Source organism: Microcebus murinus, chromosome X (assembly GCF_040939455.1).
Source record: "Microcebus murinus isolate Inina chromosome X, M.murinus_Inina_mat1.0, whole genome shotgun sequence".
NCBI lineage: Eukaryota > Metazoa > Chordata > Mammalia > Primates > Cheirogaleidae > Microcebus > Microcebus murinus.
This window is the reverse complement of record NC_134136.1, coordinates 26,161,261-26,171,945: the sequence shown is the minus strand read 5'-3', so window position 1 is coordinate 26,171,945 and position 10,685 is coordinate 26,161,261. Positions and strand designations below refer to the sequence as shown.

The 10,685-nt window shown below is 34.3% G+C and overlaps 1 protein-coding gene across 3 annotated transcripts in view; it reads right to left on the bottom strand.

The window, feature by feature from the left end:
- DIAPH2 (diaphanous related formin 2) overlaps positions 1-10,685 on the bottom strand; it is an 824,298-nt gene that overhangs the window by 727,400 nt on the left and 86,213 nt on the right. The gene's annotated exons all lie outside the window — the stretch shown is intronic.

Genomic DNA, 10,685 nt, shown 5'->3' with positions numbered 1-10,685 from the left:
CCCAAAAATTTTGTAAGGTTTGGATTATGGTTCCTTTATGAGGACTGCTATGGTTTGAATGTCCCCTCCAAAGCTCATGTTGAAATATGGCTGCCATTGTGGTGGTGCTAGGAGGTGGGACCTTTGCAAGGTGATAGGGCCATAGGGTTTACCCTTGTAAAAGGGCAGGTTTGGCTCCCTTTAGCCTCTTTACCCCCTGCCACCTTCCACGACATGAGGATACAGCAAGAAGGCTCTTGCCAGATGCCGGTGCCTTCATCTTGGACTTCCTAGCCTCCAGAAACTGTGAGAAAATAAATTTCTGTTCTTTATAAATTGCCCAGTCTCAGATAGTCTATGATAGCAGCACAACAGACTAAGACTCTCAAAATAACAACTCCTGCTCTCCCCTTTCATCTAATTTTTATTCAGTTTCTCAAACAGCTTAGCAGATATTTCTGCTTATATTTCACTATTTCTAGAAACCAAATCCATGTCTCATATCCAAAACTAAGTCCATCTCACTCCCCTAGTAACAACAGCAGTGGCAGTGGCTGACATTTAATCCTCATAACATACCTTGGAAGTAGATACTATTTTTGTCATCACATTTTACAGATGAGAAAATCAAGGTTACACAGCCTGCCAAGATCCAAACCCAGGCAGACTCCAGAAATTGCCCTCTTAACTGCTGCTGCTCATCACATCTGAGATGATCTGACTGTGATTTAGCTAACCTTACAGAAATTGCTATTCTCCAATTGTAGACAAGGTCTAGCCAACATTTTCAGTGTCTCCATTCTACATTGATGATTCACTCCACGATAATTCAATATCTAGACAGTTAAGATAAAATCCACTGAAGTCCAATTTTATCATCCAAAGCCCTGATGCCCCTGACTGTTCTCCAAACTCATGTACCATATTCCATCATATCTTCCTCTTTCTAATTAAGCAAGTCCTATACATAGTGCAGGGGATAGCAGGAAGGAGGGATATGTTTAAGTTGTTTTTCTATATGATCACCTCCACTTTAGTTTTTCCAAACTGCACACTTTCAAAAAACCCTGATAGTCACACAAACGAGTTTCATTTCACTCATTTAATTACAAATGCTTATATTTACATTACTCTTTTTCATGGGTTTGAGAAATGTTTTAGTGGACAGAGGAACCACCTCCGTAAGTACCAGAGCTAAAGGGACTGGATTACATTTCAATCAATATTGCCAATTCCACACATCTATAACTATAAGAAATCAAAAGCCAGAATATATTTCTTGATTCAAACCAGTGGACAATGAACAAAATAAACAAGGTCATAATATGGATCTTAATATTTAAAGAAAAATAAATGTCTTATTCATAAAGATGAGACACATACTCATCCTGTTGCTGTATTATTTTTAGCAACATGAGAGAATTCTGTATCTGTAATTATGTAATCTGTGTCGTTATTTGCAAAGAAAACTGGTACACCTATGTAGAATATTAAATTCCAAACCGCCAGAAAGCAGATCAAGAAAGCAAAATACCTCCCTACCTAAAATCAGTAGGGAATGAGACATCTAAGGCAAAAATATTCTGGGGAGATGAAAATTTCCATTCCAATGCATCTGTTTTTAAGTTTTTAGGTTAAAACATATCTGTCAGTCTACTATGTACTATTATACTTCCCAGTGATCTGAGCATGCTACAATCTGCTATACATATGACTGGAATATTCAGATGCACATGGATGGTAACTAGGGCTAAATGACTGACCAGTGTGTGTTACAGGTTCTCCATTCACATAATATCCTTAGAAATAACATAGAAGTTATTTTAAGGTTTTTTTGCTGTACAGGCAAAAGGGATGTGGAAAACACACAGGCTAAAGGAGTGATTCCCAAAGTGGGAAAGGAGGGAACCTTTTCCAGTTACAAGTGTCCGTCCTCAGGATCAAGGCTGGGAGAAGAGGGAGCAGGTCTCAAACTGGTGATTACTCATCTGCAGTTGAGAGCTTTTGACTTTGCCTTATAAGCCTCTTTGTCCCTGACCTGCTGATATGCATACTCTTCTATATGTATCTTTTTTGCATTTCTCTCCATTCAACTACCTAGGCCACTACTTCTTAAGTCCACCATTATCTCTAGTTTACACCTGTCACTGATGGTTTTAATATCTGTGAGCCATTGGTGTTAACACTACCACTGATCATCGCCACCCTTCTCTCTCTTCTTAGTCTCTTTGTTTTTCTATTTAGCTTCTGTCCAAGAAGGCTAGGCTTCTGAAGTCAGTCACCAGCCAGAACACGCCTTTTTCTCTTGCCATCAAACCAAGGACTTAATGTATAAAAATGTAATTCCCAAGTCTTTTTTGGCGCTGGCTCTGCCTGGCGATCATGTTCTCCCTCCTTCCCTTCCACTCCTCCCCTCCCCCTCCTATTTTAGTCACAACTCAGATACTCAGGGCTTTTCTCACCACCACAGTAGACTCTCGCCCTTTATTTGCACAGTGGTATTTGTTATGGTTGTTTTACGAGTATCACAAGATTTATCCTTGGCTTACTAAGATTTTACTGTGGTCTGATTTTATGCATTGGATGCTTAATACTAAATAATCCCTTGTGGGAAAAAAAATGCTTTATGAGAGATTAACACAACTGCAATTTTATCAAATAAAATGCTCACTTTATAAAGGTATATTGAATACTAGAAAATATAATCTTCCCCACCCTCCTTACAGTGAAGGATCTGAGATTTGCAAAACAAAGAAATTTATCAATTGTCTACTGTAACACTAGCCCAAGTAGACTTTAAGCTCTAGGAAACGTTTTTTCCCCCGTTGCTTCCTCCGCCCACTCTCCCTACCCTGCCCCAGCTCCTAGAAAAGTACTTCCGCACGTTCAGTAAGCACTCAATAAATATTTTAAATAAATAAATAAGAAATACTGAGAATAAAGAATGGGGCTTATACAGCCTTAAACAGCAGTATAAAAGTCACAAAAGATTCACATATTTGAAACTGGGGGAATTTGTGTATATTTAAAATCACTATATGATCATTTTTACACATCTACTTTCAATAGCACTAATTTTATTTCTTAAAATTGAAGTCTATTTATAAATACATGTGTTTTAACACATTTTAGTGTTAGTTCCACCTCTTTCACTATTTCTAAATAATAGTTATCTGGTATACTATTAATATTTTGCCCAAGCTATTCTCCTTGCATAAGAGACCTATAAATAGGACCCTAAAGAATTAATTTGTTAATAGTTGTTACTTACTTAAGGAAATCATCTCATGTTCTACCTTCATCCACAAAATGCTTATCTTTATATAGTCTTTTTATTTATGTGATATAATATTTCTAGGAAAATAGTTTGAATGTAGATCCAAGGAATACTTTTGGCAATTAGAAAATGGTACTGAAAAATTCTTTTTGCCCTAAGAGACAGCAAGTAATGCTTACATATGAAGCTTCAAAAATGCTTTATCCTAATTACTCAAAGTAGATTAAATAGAAGGGCAGAAATCACGATACAGATACAAAATGGACAGTTAAATGTGACAGAGGTAATAAGAACGCCCTACCAAAAGGGAGATATTAGTGTTGGAAGGGTAATACTCCAACGGTATAGAGAAAACAGATTATGAAGGGCTACAGACGATTTGGCTAAACTTTACTATGATCTTATTAATGATACAAACTCCAGTGCCAGCTCTGAAATATGGCAATGCCATAATATTGATGCCCTCCTAATAGTTCCTTGGCCACTTGTCTACAACCTATACTTCTTCATCCACACAGATTTACAATTTAGTGTACCTGCTGCTTTTCATGATCCCTCAATCCATACTACTAAAATTATTCTTGTTTTTACATAAGAGCAGCAAAAATTCCCAATTTTCACCATTTATCTTATTTTACAGAGATCAAAGGGAGCTAATTTTAAAATCCTCACTCAATGTCCCATGATAGGAAATACAAATGCATTTAAAAGTGCCACACACATAAATACGCATTTTAAATAATGAGTATACTAAATTCACATATTGAAATGGATATTTTCTCTAAGATCAGTGGTTTAAAAGCTTTTTTCCCCCAAGACTAACCATTTTTCAAGCATATTAAAGTAGTATTCCATTAGTGGGAATTGATTTTATAAGTCAATCAAGAAGAACAATGAGACTATTTGGATAAACAGAAACATCTAATACCAGGCATTTTATAGAAGAGCTACAGTCCTCTTAAACAAAACATTCAGATGATCTACACATTTTAGTTGTATCATATAAAGAAAATCCAGATTTTCACAAATAAGTACCTACAAACGTTAAGAGTTTTAAAATAGCATCTCTTGTAATCTTAGAACATTTTATCATTAAAGATGCAAAGACATTTCATCACCAGGAAATGAAAGAAAAAGAAAAAAAAAGGATACAAAGACAAGCTACATTGTGAGTTGTACACAAAAAATGAATTTATCTGGTCTTTTAAGTTTCTAATTTGAAGGTCTTTGAACATAGATGGGTATGATATTTCTTAAACATTTTTAAATAAGTAGAATTCTCTTTTTAAACATAATTGGGGGAAATTTTTACAAAACGCATGAAGCACATCTACAAACGCCTACAGTGAAGAGTTTGCAAGGAAGACAGTTTGAAAATCATTGTTCTGGATTACTGAACGCTGTGGCAATACACATTCCTATACGCAAACACCATAATTTTTTTTTCAGAAATACATTTGTGGGTATTTATAGATTCATGCCTGATAACAGCTAAACTGTCATGACTTTTTAAACAATAGTGGAAGCCTGAAAATGAAGATGGCTAAAGGCATTCTAATTCAAATAGCAATCTGATGTAAGATTTGTATCTGATAAGATACAAAAGTAGATTTTAATGTTTAGAATATTCAGGATTATGCAGCAATAAATATAAGGGCCAAATGTAACAATTGCAGTGAATAAATGTATCATGCCAGACATTTCATTACTTCAAATTCTATTGCACCTGTCTAATGTTTTCTTTGGGGGCGGGGACAGAACTGCTCCTAGATGAGAGTTAATAAATTAGTATGGGTATAGTTACCTCCTAAAGTACAAACCAAACAGATGTTAATTGTTTAATTTCCTTATGTGTTATTTTCAGCGAGCAATTGAAAGGCTTTTACAGAGAGTTCCTATCAATAAGCTATGGCAGTGAATTGAATTTAAATAAACAATCCACGAGTCAATACTAATTTTTTTTTAAAGTCAAAAGGAGGAAGAGAGATAAGGGAAAGCTCTACTTTCTAGAAGAATGCCAGATAACAAACGTAGAAAGAATGATGAAATTAGAAAATCAATAGTTTGTAGTAATCCCAGTTATAACTGATTTAGGCAAGAACCTCATAAACAGATATAAAAACCATGTGAAACGTTGCAGGGAAACAGATTACTTACATGATGTCAAAGTATCATCCCACATATCATTTATTAATTAGAGAAAAATATGGGGGACATCTTTTCAACCAAATGATCACACTTAACAATACCAACAATGGAGCAAATTGATATACCCATGTGTCTCATGATGTGATGTACGAAGGACAAACATCACCTATATAGCATCCTTGCCCAAAATATTTACCCTGAATCTAATCATGGGGAAACAATCAAACCAATCCATATTGAGATACATTTACAAAATAACTGGCTTGGTCTCTTCAAAATGTTAATGAAATGAATTTTTTAAAGTACATGTAATGTGCAATCCTTCATTAGATTCTAGAAAAAAGAATTTATAAAGGACATTATTGAAATGGTTGGGGAGGCCTGATTAGTACTTAGATGGGAGATGGTTGAAGAAATTTGAATATGGGCTCTATATTAGATAACAGCATTATATCTGTGATAAATTCCCTTAGTTTGATAATTATACTATGCTAATATAGGAAAAAGTCCTTGTTCTTAAGAGATACATGCTTAAGTATTTAGGGGGGAAGCATTACAATTCATCAACTAAGACTCAGAAAAAAGATAAAAGGAGAAATAAAAAACAGAGAGGACAAAGCATAACATAGCATAATGTTAACAATCAGAGAATATGGATGAGAAGTATGTGAGTATTCATTATAATATTCTTGCAATGACTCGGTAAGTTTGAAATTTCTCAAAATAAGAAATTAGAGCAAATAACAAAATGTGGCAGTTCTTTACACATACAAACTAAAAAGAACAAAATGGGTAACTATAAAATAATTAATCAATTCCTTTAATAAAGGTATTAACTGCCAAAATACCAATCTTGTTTTAACTCATTTCAAATGGTTAATTTGTTACATACAAAAAGCTTAGAAAATATTTTGGGTGATTTTAATCAACTTCTTAAAATGTGATAACTCAGAAATAAAATTAAAATTATGCACTTGTGTACTCACATACAATCTGATGTGACATTTTATAATTGAACTACATTAAAAACAAAAGCATGAAATTGTTTTAGCAGCTATTTCAGCCTACTCATCTGTTTAATACAAGTAATTTCTCCAAATGAAGATCTGGCTTCATTTGCAACAGTAATTCAACAGTGCCCCCCCCAAAAATAATGAAAATAGACGTTTACAAAATCCTATGAGATTTATTGATACATTTTCTAATACTAATTATCGATTCAACACTTCTGGATTTTTCTCCAAATTATTAATATCTGATAAATAAGAAAAAATATCATTATAAATAGTTACCAATCTGAGAAAATTGAGATTTAGTGTTGTTTTACATCTTGATGGCAATTTGTGTATTATTTTAATCCAATAATGAGACAGATTATGGAAATTTTTCATTAGGCTTTTAAAGCTATCCGGGAAAACACATAAAAATGGCCTATAACTGCTTACATACTCAAACATTACTAAAGATAAAATCATACCACAACTATTCAAAGAATAAAATGATCCTAGATATTGAATTTTCAGTAACCAGACTATAATTAAATGAAGTGAGAATGCCAGGATTTGTTAAAATACTACTTTGCCATCAGACGCTATAATCTACCAAAATTATCTATCAATTTACCTCATCATAAAACAGGGATTCATTTCTGAAAGGGAAGTATAGCTACAAAAAGTGGTAGAAATCATTCTAAAAATAACTATGAAGCAGAGAAACAATTGGATATAAATATACCAAATTACTAACAGTAGTTTATGTAAAGGTTATGGGGATATAGGTGAATTTTTTTTTAATTCCCTCTCCTTAACGCCATTATCTAATTTTCTAAATGTATTGAATTACTCTTATGCTGACAATAGCAAACTTGAAAAGGATTTGCTTAAATCACATATTTGGTTTAAATCCTTTATTTAAAGGAAATATGGCCTTTTGTATTTAAACATTTAGTACTACTTAGAAAAAAAGCCAAATTCTTAACTCCTACCACAAATCTCAAAGTATTATCCCAGGAACTTTCCTACTTCTGAGTTCATGTGACCTTAGTTTAGAAATATGTCTAGAGAAATACAACCAATGACAAGATAAAAGTTATTAAACCCCAATTTATAGAATATACATAATATTCACCTGCAGAAAACAGCTCAAATGAAATAAGGACACCATGGCTATGCAGTTTACAATGCAAATATTTTAATATTTAGAAGGAAGATTAGGGATAATCCTCACAGTTGCGTGTGTCTTTTCATAAAGAGGGTGACTTTACACATAGTCTGTAGCCTAGGGGCCATCTTAGAAGACCTGAGCCTTTAAAAGGTCATAACTATTAATATTAGTGGCTTCTAAACTGACACTGAGTAATGAAGGAATGAATGCATGAATGCGTATGTCACAATAAGCTGGCAGTAGTTGTGGTTCAACACATTCTTCCAAAAAATGTAATTAGGAATTATCCTGAGAATCATTTCTTGAACTGATAATTACTGTCATGGCTTAGATGTGTAATATGTTTTACAGTTTACAAAGTACTCTGTAACTCTTTTAGGATGGCAGAATAAATACAGATAAAGAGACTTGGGCTCAAGAAAGGTTGAGTGCTTCACCCCAAATCACTCAGCCATTAAGAGATTAGAGCCAAGATCCAAAGCCCAGGACTTCAAAGTCTAAACATTGTGATTTTCACTGTTACAATTTTTGCTTTAAGCATCCATTTTGTGTGGTGGTTTTCCCATGGGTATAATTCACTTAGAAAATCATAATCACCATCAATGGAAGTGGCACCACTAAAATTGAGGAACTACACACACACACTGAGTAAAATGAGAATGAGAGCAGTCATATTAAGTATATTATCAAGTAGCACATATAGTTCTGAGGCCTCAAACTGTAGACTGAATTTTGAATTGTAGACAGCTCAAAAGCAATTAAAAAGAAGGCAGCACTCTATGGAAAAGTTAAAGGAAGTGGGAGAAGCAGCAGCTGAGGGGCCACTTAATCCTACAAATACCCTGAGAGAAATTGCATGGGTGATAATGAACAATTGTCCTTAGTAGAAGTAGAAATCTTATCAAGAGGAAAGGAACCTAAATGGCAATAGAAAAAATTTAGTTTTATTCTTGAAAAAAAAAAAAAAAAGATTTTAAGATGTCAGACTTCACTTCCAATGGAAGAGGATTTCTATTTTTGAGAGGCATTATAAAACAACTAGCAGCTTTCTGATTTCAGTTTATATACACAGTTCACTGTCAGAGGAGTTATGAATATGTAGAGATTAAATAAAAGGATGTTTAATTATTTTATTGCTGTTATAGCCTAGTGTATTTAAAAATGTCTAAGGTGTATTAAGACATGGTCCTTGCCCTCTGAGAGCTTATAAGCATTTTAATTACACAATATTAATTAAACAAAACTAATGTTTAATTGAAATTAATTATAAAAGGCAAGAGTGCATAAGAAAGGTGAACACGGATGATATAAAACTTGAAGAGGCACGATGTTTCATCTGTTTTAGACACAGGGAAAAATGGTTTAGAAAACTGACAGGCCTTTGCTAAAAATGGGATTTTTTTCTAATATTTATATTTGGTTAATAAAACAGCAGTATCTTTTTCCTCACATTTAAGTTGCTCAGTATATTCTGTTTATCTGCACTAATGTTACTTGTTTGCAAACATCTGCCAACGAAAGCACAAAGACCATGTCTGCTTAGTCATTTTTGGCCCAGATAGCAACATGTGCATGGAGGTATTTAATTCTCTGTGATATGGTGGCTTTTTCATGGGCAGGGCTCTCTACATATTGTAGGTATGATTATAAGCATTCTCCAGCTGATAGAAAATAAGAAGCATTTATTAGCATATGGTTAAGGACTAAATATTAACAGTGTTAGAGAGGTTAAGCACCCACGGTATTAATCATTATCCACAACTGCCTGAAATCCACCAAATTTTAATTAGGTAATAGTTAATAGGCCAAGCTCTGAAGTCTGACTGGATTCAAATCTCAGCTCTCCCACTTACTTACTAAGTAACTCCAGACAATATACTTGCTTTTCTCAGCCTCATTTTCCCTCATCTATAATATAAAATGGAGGGTGATGATTGTTATGAGGATTAAATTAGTTTTTACATGAAGCCTGCATAGTACAGTTCCTGGCACTTAGTATCCTCTAAAGGTTAGCTATTTTCAAGCGTTAAGTACAACAAAACGAGTATCATATACTATATTGGTTTGCTAGGGCTGCCACAACAAAATACCACAGATTGGGTGATAAACAAGAAAAATTTGTTTTCTCACAATTCTTGACATGAAAAGTTCAAGATCAAGGTGTCAACAAGTTTGGTTTCTTCTGAGGCCTCTCTCCTTGGCTTGCAGAAGGCTGTCTTCGCTCTATGTCCTCACACGGCCTATCTTCCGTGTATGTACATAACCCTGCTGTCTCTCTGTGTGTCCAAATAGTCTCTTCTTATCAGGACACCAGTCAGATTGGATTAGAACTCACCCTAATGACCTCTTTTTTAACTTAACTCTTTAAAGACCCTATCTCCAAATACAGTCAGTCACCTTCTGAGTTAATGGCCATTAAGGCTTCAATATAACAATTTTAGGGAGGGACATAATTTAGCCCATAACATATACCTTTCCACATTCCAAGGAAAAGTACTCCATAGGTTAAGAAAATATGAGCTCATTTGGGGGAAGAGCATCAGTTCTCTTATAATACTTCTCTGCTTTCTAATAAAGAAGGAACTTACTTAACTTCATTTAACTTTGGGAGGATAGAAAGGTGGATAAATATATACAGAGAGAGATATAAGCCCGTATAGTACATATTACATCTAGTCTACAGATGCCAATCACACTGTAGAACAGCTCTCTGAATGCATAAGCACTCTGCCAAAAAAGCATCGTCATCATCAATAAAAATAAAGTATACAAAACAGTTACTGTTCTCACAGCACAAAAATTACATTGCATAAGCAGTTATTTTCTCCTTAGATCACAAGTTCATTAAAGAAAAGAACCATGACAGGTTAGTAAAAATTTACAAACAGATCAGCATAAAAACTGAACCCGGAAAGCTTTCAATATCTTTGATTGATTCTGTTAAAATTCATTTTTTGTTTTTTTTTTTTTTTTTTGAGACAGAGTCTCGCTTTGTTGCCCAGGCTACAGTGAGTGCCGTGGCGTCAGCCTGGCTCACAGCAATCAAACTCCTGGGCTCAAGCAATCCTACTGCCTCAGCCTCCCGAGTAGTTGGGACTACAGGCATGCGCCACCATGC